At 42.6% G+C, this 12,946-nt stretch overlaps 1 long non-coding RNA gene across 49 annotated transcripts in view; it reads right to left on the bottom strand.

Annotated features, from left to right (window-relative positions):
* LOC147373796 (uncharacterized) overlaps positions 1 to 12,946 on the bottom strand; it is a 208,402-nt gene that overhangs the window by 106,230 nt on the left and 89,226 nt on the right. Inside the window, exons 6-7 of one of the 49 annotated variants that reach the window (XR_015162087.1) lie at positions 9,202 to 9,276; positions 7,598 to 7,720 (exon numbers count right to left, since the gene is read on the bottom strand). The exons of the other annotated variants lie outside the window; for them this stretch is intronic. This is a non-coding gene — a long non-coding RNA (uncharacterized LOC147373796). The remainder of the gene's footprint in view (positions 1 to 7,597; positions 7,721 to 9,201; positions 9,277 to 12,946) is intronic. 49 annotated transcript variants of the gene reach the window in all.

The following is a 12,946-nucleotide window of genomic DNA, read 5'->3' as shown; positions in this document are numbered from 1 at the left end:
GGAAATATACCCAATATGGTGCTATAGACTACTGAAGTTCAAGTACTAGTGAAGTTGCTGCCAAGCTATTTAATCATTTCCAACATTGCTGGTGGCAGCTACCACATTTGAACCAAAAGGAATAGGCCAACTGAGAACACACACAGCCGTTTGGCAAGTTTCTGAGAAAACTACTTACGGGGATATCCATCTCCAATCTCAGTCTCTGACCAGGAAGTTCCACTGCACAACAACAGTTTTTGAAAAGACACACCTTTAAAAATATTTATTTGCCTCTCTAGCCTTCAGCTCCACCCATTCAGGCCCTATCCATTCTTTTACGTTCCACATAATTGCCACCTTTTGCATTGAAACTCTTCATAAACCAAGTCCATTCTTCTCTGGAATACAGAAGTGATCTCCCATGGCACTCTGTCTCTGCTGTCCCAAGAGCACCATCATTTTCTACCTTGTATGGCTTTATTTCTCCCTTAAGCAACATGGACACAGGATCTGTGAGGTCCTGACTTTTTTCTAGAGCCCAGCATCTTGCACACATACCACGCGTCTGTGCGTGCACGTGTACATGTCCTGGGAGGACACACAGACGCGCACCAAGATTTCCTGAGCAGCTACTACATACCAGGCACTATGCCTACCCACACTGTTGACTTTTATCTTGACAGCATCTCTATTAAGAAGTCATTCTCAATGCCAGTTTACAGATGAGAAATTCAGAGAGGTTAAAATCACAGAGCTGAGTTCCAAATCCAGGTCTGACTATTTCTAAGAGCCCATACATGCATAAAGTTAATATCCAACAAACATTCAATAAATCACTTAATGAAAAGCATTTCTATGGAGGGTATCGTGCTGAGAACTACTAGAAATCAAGATGCTTTAGGTTCAACAACTGTTAAGTAATGATTCTATAAAACAGGAAGTGAAAAAGCCAAGAGAAGGGTTTACATAAATGCTAATAGGCATGTTCAGAGAAGTATAAGATCACTGCTTTTGAAGGTGGGGCAGTGAGTGGAGAGGGGTAGGAGTAGAATTAAGATAATTACGAAGAATATGGCAGAGCTGAAACTTGGATTTAGACAAGCAGAGATGAGAGGTAATAATATATCGAAGATTAAAATGAGTTCACCCTAATATTCTTCTTAAAGCAGGAAAGTGAGCTAGCAAATCATATGCATTCAATAAGACTGAATCCTTGACAGCAAAGACAATGCCACATACTTGTTTTTCTTCTAACGTAATATTCATTCTGGAAACATTTAATACATATTTAGCGATGAAGAAAGGATAGGGAAAGGGATAAGGGGTGTGGGGCTTGTAGTATTCCTCAGAATATTTAATTAACTCAGACACACTGTCCGACCTGCTGTCTGGTTTTGTAATACATATTAATTAATCCTATTTCAATCATTAACAATCTTTCACTAAGTTGTATGTGTTCTCTGCTGCTGCTGCTAAGTCGCTTCAGTCGTGTCCGACTCTGTGTGACCCCATGGACTGCAGACTACCAGGCTTCTCTGTCCATGGGATTCTCCAGGCAAGAACACTGGAGTGGGTTGCCATTTCCTTCTCCAATGCATGAAAGTGGAAAGTGAAAGTGAAGTCGCTCAGTCCTGTCCGACTCTTCTCGACCCCATGGACTGCAGCCTACCAGGCTCCTCCATCCATGGGATTTTCCAGGCGACAGTACTGGAGTGGGGTGCCATTGCCTTCTCCAATCATAAATCTTTAAATGAGAGTACTTCATATTCACAATGACTAGCCCAAATCATGGTTATCGGTTTTACTTCCAAAACTAAGCACAAATGTATTTTAATCAATTTATCTGTACATTTTTCTTTGGAAAACAGCCTAGTATTTTAAAAAAGGAGAAAAGAGGAGCCATCTTCATGCAAAGCAATACGACAGAAATATAAAAGCAAATTTAATTGTTACAGTAAAATGTAACATCTGCTTCTAAAGGAAAATGAATGTTCCTCTAACAAATATGTTAACAGAGAAAAATCAACCAGTTGTATTATGCCTTGAGCAATGAAAACCTGTTTCCTCATTTCCTTCTTGTCCTTCTGAAAAGACAATATGTCACAGTCAGACTTTTTTAAATAACAGCATCCATTCTTGTGACAAATGTTTGCCAAGGGGGGCAGGGATGGTGCAGGGAGGAAGGAAAGGAATAAAAAGGCAAAGAAAACAGAAGAGATAGAAAACAGTTTAGACGCCACCTGCTGACAAAAGAGAGAAAAAAAAGGGAAAGAAATTTGAGAGCACCACTTCCTGACTAGTGTGTCTGAAATAAATGTCAAATTAGTTTTCCATTCATCCTCATGACATAAGAAATTTTACTGTGAAAATATGTGGAATTATTTTTTTTCTTTCATAAACTTCATGTCCTGAAAAATACTGTTATTACTAAATCAAATCATAAAGACCACCATTCCTCAACTGCAGACAGTATTAATTGCATCCAAAATTATTTTAGACATCACAGGAGTATTACAGTGAATGAACTAGAAACATCTCAGGGATATAGTCCAGCTTTTCCAGGCAGTCAGCTAAGGGATGATTTCTTTGGTTAGAAGCAGTCATCTAAATTAAAAGCACACCTGGAACAGCAGAAAACTGAAGGATGATCACTCTCTATAAGCAGGACATTGAACCTTTCTCACCACTGATTATAAGCTAGCCAAGCAATGTATCACTCACTCACCCTATGCTACAAAAAGGCATAACAAATAATAAGTAATTTATTCATGGCTGTGAATAAAATTAAACCAGAAGCCTCGGATCTGAGGAGAAAGGGAAAGAGAGGTTTACTTGCATGTACATCTTCAGAAACTGCAACCGACTGCCTTTCTCTTTTTTTCCCCAGTTAACCTGGGCAACCGCACAAACAGCTCGAGCTGTTTCTGTTTCAAATATACCCATACTCTCAGTTAAGAGATTTCAGCGGATAGGAAGTGTTTTTCAATATCTCAATTTTTTGGTATGTGGCATTTTTTAGCATTTAAGAAGTACTGCTATTTACATATGGCTTACCCAGTGGCACAGTGGTAAAGAATTCGCCTGCAGTGCGGCAGACCCAGGGTTGATTCCAGGATTGGGAAGATGCCCTGGAGGAGGGCATGGCAACCTGCTCCAGTATTCTTGTCTGGACAATCCCATGGACAGAGGAGCCTGGCAGGCTGAAGCCCATTCCCCAGGTGGTACTAGTGGTGAAGAGCTGCCTGCCAATACAGGAGACCTGAGACGTGGGTTCAATCCCTGGGTCAGGAAGATCCCCTGGAGGAGGGCATGGCAACCCGCTCCAGCATTCTTGTGTGGACAATCCCATGGACAGAGGAGCCTGGTGGGCTACAGTCCATAGGATTTCGAAGAGTCAGACACAACTGAAATGACTCCGCATGCACGCACTATTTGCATATGGAGCACCTAAAGGCCAGCTACATACAAAGGACCAGGGTCCCCAGTGGACATGACTGCGGTTTTAGAGCTGGAACATGTAAGTTCTCATTTCACAATACTTGGGGTCCGTTAGTTCACCACACTGATAACTTTAGGTATTCAACCTTCAAAAATACATTGTTTTCATTGATTTATCTATATACTATTTGACTGTTTTGCATCAAACAGAATTTAAGAGATATTTTGTTACCAAATCATGGTATTTTTTGTTTTTGACTGTGGTCTTAAACTCTATGTGGGCACAGACTACAAAAACTCAAGGCAAGTGGACACAGAGCTGTATTCTAGGGAAGATAATGTCTTTCAACCTCATCTTATGGTAACTATGCTACTCCATGAAGCAGTTACTTCAGTTTCTAACTGAATTCAGTGTCCTCTAAGTTAAGCAGATGTCAGCTTGAGGGTTTAGGATCACATACATTTTTCCTACTGAAAGTATTTAATCACTGACAACTGTTAAGAATTTACCTCACTAAGAGTTTTCAGAACAAATGATCAATATAACATTGAGGCCAACAGAAAATACTGCAGAGAGAAAAAAAGAAATGGGGTTGGCCCTAATATATTTAAACAGAAGAAAAATGCACTAAGGTTGGTGATCTACGCAACTAAGGTTTAATAATGGTGCCTTAAAGCAGCCGAGTTCTCTGAAGTGCTCTAATAGGGGATACTGAAAAGGGTTAAGGACACGGTACTTGTGACATAATCTGATAGAAGAGATCCTTCCCTAGTGAAGGACACATGGCATGGTGCAGGAGTACTGAGCAAGCAGTCAGAAAATCCTGGATGCCCAGTCCCATCTCCAGCCACCTGGATTTCCATCCTTGCCTCTCTGCTATCTTGTCATCAAAGAGAAATTAGTTCTTCCAAACCCATCTCCCAGTTTCTATCAGCCCTATTAGCTAATAGAACAAACACACACTCAAAACCCTAAGCCCATATCTATTACTGAGGACAGGATTCTAGATAGATCACCTCTAAAGATGACTGCTGCTGCTGCAGCTACTACTAAGTCACTTCAGTCGTGTCCAACTCTGTGCAACCCCATAGACGGCAGCCCATCAGGCTCCCCCATTCCTGGGATTCTCCAGGCAAGAACACTGGAGCGGGTTGCCATTTCCTTCTCCAATGCATGAAAGTGAAAAGTGAAAGTGAAGTCGCTCAGTCGTGCCTGACTCTTAGCGACCCCATGGACTGCAGCCTACCAGGCTCCTCCATCCATGGGATTTTCCAGGCAAGAGTACTGGAGTGGGGTGCCACAAGAAAAAAATGGACTCAGCTCAAAGCACCTCATTTATTTTTAATACTTATTTCTACATCCGCGAAGGTTAAACAGTGCTGTCTTCTTGCAGTTGTCTGTTTATACACGTTCCAAAGTTTCTCTAGAAGGAGGGCATGGCAACCCACTCCAGTATTCTTGCCTGGAAAATCCCAGGGACAGAGGAGCCTGGCAGGCTACAGTCCATGGGGATGCAAAGAGTCAGACATGACTGAGGCGACTTGGCATGCATGCACCCCCACATACAGCTTTGGTCTATGTCTCTGGTCCAGAACGGCTTCCTGCATTGGAATCAACTCAATTCCTGTTGGTCTCTGTACCTCCACTTCTATACCGTTGTCCTTCGTACTTAACACTCAGCCTGGCTTTTACCATATGACTTCGCCTCCCTTTTCAATCACTGATCATGAGACAGTACTCTAGCCACGCTGCCTCCATCCAATCCACCTCAGGACCCCTTCGACACAGCCTGTGTATGGTGTGAGGAAGGGACTCCCACAGTCACCCCTATTTCACATTTTCAAAGGCCACCACTTGCTGCTTCAAAAGTCAGCAAATACTTAGTAGGTCTCTACTCTGTGCAATGCACAGAAATCCAGTGTGTATTTGCAGAGTTTGAGTATCATTTGATTTCCCTACATAGACTCAGTGAATGCTGTACACGACGCATGCGTGTGTGCTCAGTTGTGTCTGACTCTTTGACCCCACGGAAGGTAGCCCATCAGGCTCTCTGACCATGGGGATTCTCCAGGCAAGAATACTGGAGTGGGTTGCCATTTCCAACTCCAGGGGATCTACACCAAGAGGCTGATAGATTACAATGAACAAGCTGTCATCCTGACCTGAAGTCGGTGACATTTTAGGAGAAGGGGAAGAAGGGAGCAAGGTATATGTACAGTAAGAAGACAACCTTCCTGTCCCTACCTCCCACTCTATTCAAGGATATGCTGGATTGAGGGAGATGAAGAACAGATTTTCTGTGTGGCAGTGATCCTAAATTTTGTTCTATTAAGTGTCACCCTGTTCCCCTCCCCAAACTGAAGGGCCACTGTGGACGGTCAGCATTACCTGTTATTCCATGACCCTGGTAAATCATTTAATTTCTAAAAACATCTAGGATCTTCAGTTGCTGGATCTCTGTCACCTTATCTGTAAATGAAACCCACGTGCCAGGCTTATTCTGAAGATTAAATGAGCATGTATGGAATAAGCGTGAGCAGTGGGGCTTTGTGCCTTCCTCCGAAACCCAGGAACACAGGCCCACGTCACCGTCAGGTAGAAACCTATGAAGTACAAGGAAGAACTTCATAATAATGAGAGAAAGTCAAAGACAAAGGAGTAGTTAGGTACCAAAGCACAGGCAGGGGGTTGTAATGCCTACTCAATCAAACTGACCTTTCATAAACCTTTTCCTCTCCATAAGTTAGTTATGTTACTTCAAACAGGAGAAAATACTGTGCTTAATTATCTTTCTCTTTCTATCCGGTATTTCATGATTCAAAGGACTAAGACTGAAGTGCCAAATAAGCAGCCACACGGCTCCGTCTGCACCAGGCACCACAAGCACCCACCCACAGACCCCGAGCTCATCTCCGGGCTCCCTGCTGCGCTGGCCCGTTGGCCCACTGCTGCAAGTCTGTGCTGGAGGGCTGTGCCACGAGCATGCAGAGGGGGCCCACAGGGCATTCGGACTTCCAGAAATGAGTGCCAACACCCTCCTTCTGCCTTCAGTCAGGGGATGACCAGAGCTGACACTTGAATGATCCAGCTTCTTACACCCTCCGGTGGGATCCACCAAGGCAGGTTCCTCACACGGCCTCCCAGAGCACCAGCAAAGCAGGGCTCCAGCTGCCCACAGTGGTGACTTGCTTGGTAACCCACTACTGGAGATTCTGCTGTTTCTTTCACCTTCCAAATAAACTACGGACACAGACGCCCATGTCTCTCTGAGGAGAAGTCAATCTAAGAAAATACCTCATACCACAAGGACCTGAAGATACATGAAGTGAAGTCGCTCAGTCGTGTCTGACTCTTTTCGACCCCATGGACTGTAGCCTACCAGGCTCCTCTGTCCATGGAATTTTCCAGGCAATAGTACTGGAGTGGATTGCCATTTCCTTCTCCAGGTGATCTTCCCGACCCAGGGATCGAACCAGGGTCTCCTGCATTGCATTAAGAGACTTTCAGGGAACTCTCTTAAATCTTCTGGAAACAAATAAACTTTAGAGTCTCAGGTTTTTCACAGAATTAGCAATACACAATCTAGAGATATTTACAGAATATTAAGATAAAATTCCAGTAGTGTTTGTGATGACCAGAGTCCACTAGACTTATAAGAGTAATTCAGAAGAATGCTATCATGAGTTTTTTCACTTTGCATGGTGAGTGAGTTCATTCTAACTCAAAAAGATAAAATCTCTTTGATATAATGAAAAGCAATTCTAAAACACATTTTTTTTTAACATGGAGAAGTTCCATTCCAGAAATAATTATTGAAGGCCTACTAGCTTCCAGACATGAAGACGACCTAGCCCCTGTCCTCAGAGAAGTTAGTACCTAGAAAAATGAGAGACAGACATGTAAGTCAATAATTACACTAGGGTCAAAAAGTGTGATAATTAAACTGTGAACAAAGACACTGGAGGAAGGTCTGTCTGAATGGAAAAGAGCTAAATAAAGTTTCACAAGCAGCTATAGTTCAAGGTTTTCAAAGATGTCTGGGATTCCAGGGGTGGGACAGAGAGAACACACCAGGTAGAGAGGCCAGCCTGGGAGAAAGCAGAAAGAAACAAAAGCAGGTCTGTGTGTTCATCAAGTCTGGGCGCCAGGTCAACAGAAGTAAAATGGAATACTCACATGCAAGAGAGTAACTTTTGTCTTCAAACTGTAAAATCATCACAGGAATCACTTGACAAAAATATCTGACAAGTTTTCTACTTCAAAAAAGCCTCTAACATGCCAGGCCCTCATGTATTATCCCTGAAGCATAAATAAGAGAAAAATTGTCTGACTCAAAATATAGTTACTGCCTATATACAATGAGATTCCAACTATATGACATATAACTATGGATACAGTTGAAAGATCAGTGGTCTTGAGAGTGGCAGGGGCAGAAGGCTGAAGAAGTAGAGCACAGGGAATTTTCGAGGTGGTTAAAATACTCCATGGGATACTATAATGAGGGATACACGTCATTAAACATTGGGCCAAACCCACAGAATGCACAACTCCAAGACTTCAGGTGATTAAGATCTGTCGTTGCAGTTTCATCAATCATAATAAATGTACTGCTCTGGTGGGGGGTAATGATAATGAGGGGCGCTGCGTCTGGGGACAAGAGAAGCATGGGGTATATGCTATCTCTCTACCTAAAGCTACTCTGAAATAAATTCACATATACATAAATAATTATAAGCATTCATGATCGATACCCCAGGCCTTGTTAAAAGCCATCAGAGCTATAGCGATGGGAAGAAAACTAATACTTTCAGAAATAAGACTTATTCTGTTATTTATCTTCTACGTGTTTGGTTAAGTTAAACTTATTCTCAGAGTTGACAGATATTGATTGGTACTATCTCTTTTCACGGAGGTAAATCTTCTTTTCAGTTTTTCACAGGAGATGACAACAGGGACTAAAGACTACAAAGTGTATCCCAGTGTCTGGTATTATAGGAATTTTCCAGACAGTTCACAGAAACACAGCAGCACCACAGTCTTATGGCTTGCTTCTTCTCTTGGGCTGTCAGGAGGAAAACTTAATATTCCTTACATTTTGAGGTTAGATTTATAGCTTTCATTCTGAATGTAGCACCTTCAAAAGGGGACACGCAAACAGAAAGCTTTGGTTTTAACAGATAAAGAGTGTTGTTTCATTATAAAACTATAGACATTATTTCGTAAAACATAAGAAAAATACTCGAGATGAAATCCACATACATTTATGACAGGTGACATTCTAACACAATAAATAATACCAAAAAAGCAATCTATGAGCAAGGCTCTATCAACTTCACCATGAAAGAAAGAAAATGTAAATCAAAGCAATCTGGACCCTAATGATTCCATTCTGAAGGAGATCAGCCCTGGGTGTTCTCTGGAAGGAATGATGCTAAAGCTGAAACTCCAGTACTTTGGCCACCTCATGTGAAGAGTTGACTCACTGGAAAACACTCTGAGGCTGGGAGGGATTGGGGCAGGAGGTAAAGAGGACGACAGAGGATGAGATGGCTGGATGGCATCACCGACTCGATGGATGTGAGTTTGAGTGAACTCCAGGAGCTGGTGATGGGACAGGGAGGCCTGGCGTGCTGTGATTCATGCGGTCACAAAGAGTCGGACACGACTGAGCGACTGAACTGAACTGAACTGAATGATGTCAATATCCTAGGCCCTGTTTAAAAACATTTCCAAAGTGTTTTGCAAAGTTATTTGCAAAGTCATTCTTTGCAAATCCTTACCTCCATGGAAAACAGAGGAGTATTACCTCTGGCAGCTGATGAGCACTCCCTGATGGCCTCACAGCAGCTGCCACCCTGTAAAATATGACCATAGCTGCAAACCTGTCTGTCGAGCTGTTCATCTGTTTGTTGCTTAGGAGCCACGGGGAAGGAACTCAAAAAGAGAGCTTGTTTTAAGTCATCCTCAGCCACACAAATAGGGTGATCTTTCAGGACACTCCTGATCTAGGCTCCTGCTTTCCTCTGCAGGACTCCTTTTACTGAACTCCATCTTTGGCCCTGTGGGCACACCCTCTTTGGCTCACTTTACCTCTTCCAAGCCTTGACGGGAAAGAAAACATCCACTTTTTTTGTCTTATCCCATCCCAATAGGGATATTGTTAAAAAAAAAAAAAAAAAAAGAAGTCTTGAAAGTAAGGAACTACATAACTCCAGTGATTTCCACCAGGAATTGACTAATGGTACATTAAGAGATCTTGGCTCCAGCACCCTCACTTATTTATTAGCTGTTTGGCCTTTGGCAAGTGACCTAATCTTTCTAAATCCTACTTTCTTCAACTAGAAAATGAAGAGGCCAAATTAGATGACCTCAAAGCGCCTTTCAAACGCTCAGGATTTGCTTCTGTGAAATACACAAGCAGAGAGGCACTGAACTTTAAAGAATATGGCCTGGAAAATAAGAGCAAACAGGACCCCAAGAGAAGTCCCATGTTATTAAGATTCAAATCTTGTAACTCCTCAGGAACTCAACCCACTCAAATATCAATCTCCAAAACAATTATTAACTGATGATTAAAACAGTCATGAAGTAGTTCCATAGGACGCTAAATTTAAAAAGATACAAATTTCACTTTCAAGTAAGTTTCAGAGACTGTTCAGTAAAGTTAAATTCTCAACATTTTAGACTTTTATAATGCTAAGTGTGCACTGTGAATTTTCAGGAAAGTTGTTAGAACATACCATTTCTCCAAAATTGTTTGCCATAGGACCCTTTTTCACACAGCAAACCCTAAAGATCCAAGTGTTCCCAGAAATACACTCAGAGATGGCTGTTGTGAACCAATTAAATGTTCGCTCTGCAATGACTGAGTGAACTTGAAGTGGCACCCAGAGGACCTACAGGAGCCTGGGCAGCTGGTCAAGAGCCTGGTCTCTACTGCAGCTTCTGCTGCCAAATGGCTGTTTGCTCTGGACTGGTTCACCAGCCTCCTCAGATCTGCTGGGCCCTACCTGTCCTCTGGGCAGCAGCTGCTGGCCTGCCCACTCCACCCCAGCCCGGAGCAGCTCAGCTCACAGCCCTCCCAGGTCTCTGTTCTGTGTCTACACTACAGTAATACTGGCTGCACAAGCTGGCCCCCGTGACCATCTGGAAAACCTATTACCTTTAATTTCTGCATGCTGCTGCTGCCACTGCCAAGTCACTTCAATCGTGTCCGACTCTGTGTGACCCCATAGATGGCAGCCCACCAGGCTCCCCCATCCCTGAGATTCTCCAGGCAACAACACTGGAGTGGGTTGCCATTTCCTTCTCCAATGCATGAAAGTGAAAAGTGAAAGTCAAGTCGCTCAGTCGTGTCCGACTCTTAGCGACTCCATGGACTGCAGCCTACCAGGCTCCTCCGTCCATGGGATTTTCCAGGCCAGAGTATTGTAGTGGGCTGCCATTGCCTTCTCCAATTTTTGCATGATCACACAACAAATACGGGCAATGGTCTAGAGTTCTTGCAGAGTAAGAAGAATTCTAAAAAATCCCCAATTTTCTTCCACAGAGACATAACTAAAGAAAATGAACTACAAGATCTCTTTATGAACAATTTTCTTTTTCTATGAAACATCCCCATTAGCAAATTACAATTAAGCAAATACTGGCAGAGAAACAACATAGGTTTCTTTGAAATTAAAAAAAAAAAGAACTTTTCTGATAAGTATTATTGACTGAAAAAGTGTTAACATGTTTGTCACATTCAAAAAGCCACAAATGAATTTCTCTGAAAAACCCAACGTCCTTTTAAAAAATCCACAAAATTGGGGCTCTGCCAAAGCGTCAATGTTACAAAACCATATGCCACATGCCCTTCTTCATGCTTCTATGAATTACTAAAGCAAGGATTAAGCTTCTGGTGATTTAGTATCAGAAAGATCAGACATGGATTCAAAGGCTGGCTCTAGCTGGGTATATTTGGGCAAGTTATTTAATTTTTATTTAACCTCAAACTCCTAATTCCTTAAATGAGAACAAGAATTACCTAGTTCACAGGATAATTGGGAGTTTTAAATAAAATAAAACTGAATCTACCTAACATGACAGGGACCTATGTTAGTTAGAGTTAGTTTGGCTGAGAGAGACAGGAAGCCCAATGTACCAGCAGTTTAAACAAGAGAAGTTTCCTTCTTCCTCAGGAAAAAGCCCAGGGAGGCGAGTGTGGCACTCCGCCGTCATGTCTTTTGATCACCTATGGCTCAACTTCACAGTCCAGGACGGCGGCATCTACATCCTAGACAGCCGATTGGGAATGACAAATGACAGGGCATAAGGGACACATACTGGCCCTCAAGGGAGGTTCTGCAAAGGATCGCGTGGTAACACACTTCCCATTAACCAGAATTCAGTCTCACGGCCACAGAGCTGCCACAGTTCCATCCAGCCTGTTCCCGTGGGGACAGCCAACACCAGTTACTTAAGTGGGCATCCATTCTGAATGTCTGGATTCTGAGGCCATACTGATTGCTAACCATTTTGAAAATTACCCTTGCCTTTGGGAAGCTGTGCCTTCAAACTCCACAACAAACAAGATTTCCTTTGTAACATATTCAGTTCAGGACATAATTTTCCCCTCACTGGTTATTTCCTCCTTAGTTTCCTTTTCTGAAAAAGAAACTAAGCTTTAATAGAAAAAGGTCAGCGTTACTGAATTACAGGGTTCTCTTTTCAAAAACTAACACTCCATTTTCGATGCCATGGTCTCCTGAAGGCTGAAATACAGAGACTCTGATGGTGGAAGTAAGCACCTTGTCCCACTGCCCCGCTTCTAGGCTGCTGGGCCCTGTTGCCTCTTGGTCACTGGTAGGAGCTGTAAGTGAAGGATAGGGAGGAGAAGCAGCCATGTAGACTGCTAAGTCGCTACTTGGTGCACACGTGACACAAATGGGCAGCACGTGCTGAATAAACTGGAGCCTGTCACCCTTCCAATTAAACCCAGTTAACACCAGTATCCATCTTCCTGAAAAACTGGAGCTGGAGTGCAGGGACCCAGCCTAGGTTTTTCTGGGTTAATAATTTCCTAGAGTTTAAATCCTAAGCTGTATTCCACAATTGTCAAGAAAGCTTGCATTAAAAAAAAAATCAATATTAGGAATATTTTTCCTTTTAAAATATATTAAATTAAATATAATTTTAAAAAACTGTTAAATAGCTTTAACTGCTGCAAAATAAGCAGTCTGTACCAACCCTGGGTCCTGGCATGCTGTGAAAGCTCTGGCCAGCCCTCTGCTATTGCTCAACTGTTTGTATCTTATGCGACCCTCATCTCCTTTAACAACCTTTCCTACATTCTGCACATTTTAAGGGTGGCTTTTAGTGGTTTTTTTCTAACAAGCACATAGGGACATGACGAGAAGAGCATCAGTGAAACGCCATTCTGCTCTCTGCTTCCCTACACTGCTTCCCTTCCCAGAGAGAACTGTTCTTACTGTTTGCTGTGAAGTTGTCCAGGCTACATAGTTTCTAACATAAAAGTCAACATGA

Source organism: Bos grunniens, chromosome 4 (genome assembly GCF_055505025.1).
Source record: "Bos grunniens cultivar Pamir isolate PY7600 chromosome 4, Bosgru_T2T1.0, whole genome shotgun sequence".
NCBI lineage: Eukaryota > Metazoa > Chordata > Mammalia > Artiodactyla > Bovidae > Bos > Bos grunniens.
Note: the sequence above shows the minus strand (reverse complement) of the source record. Positions and strands in the feature narration are given on the sequence as shown.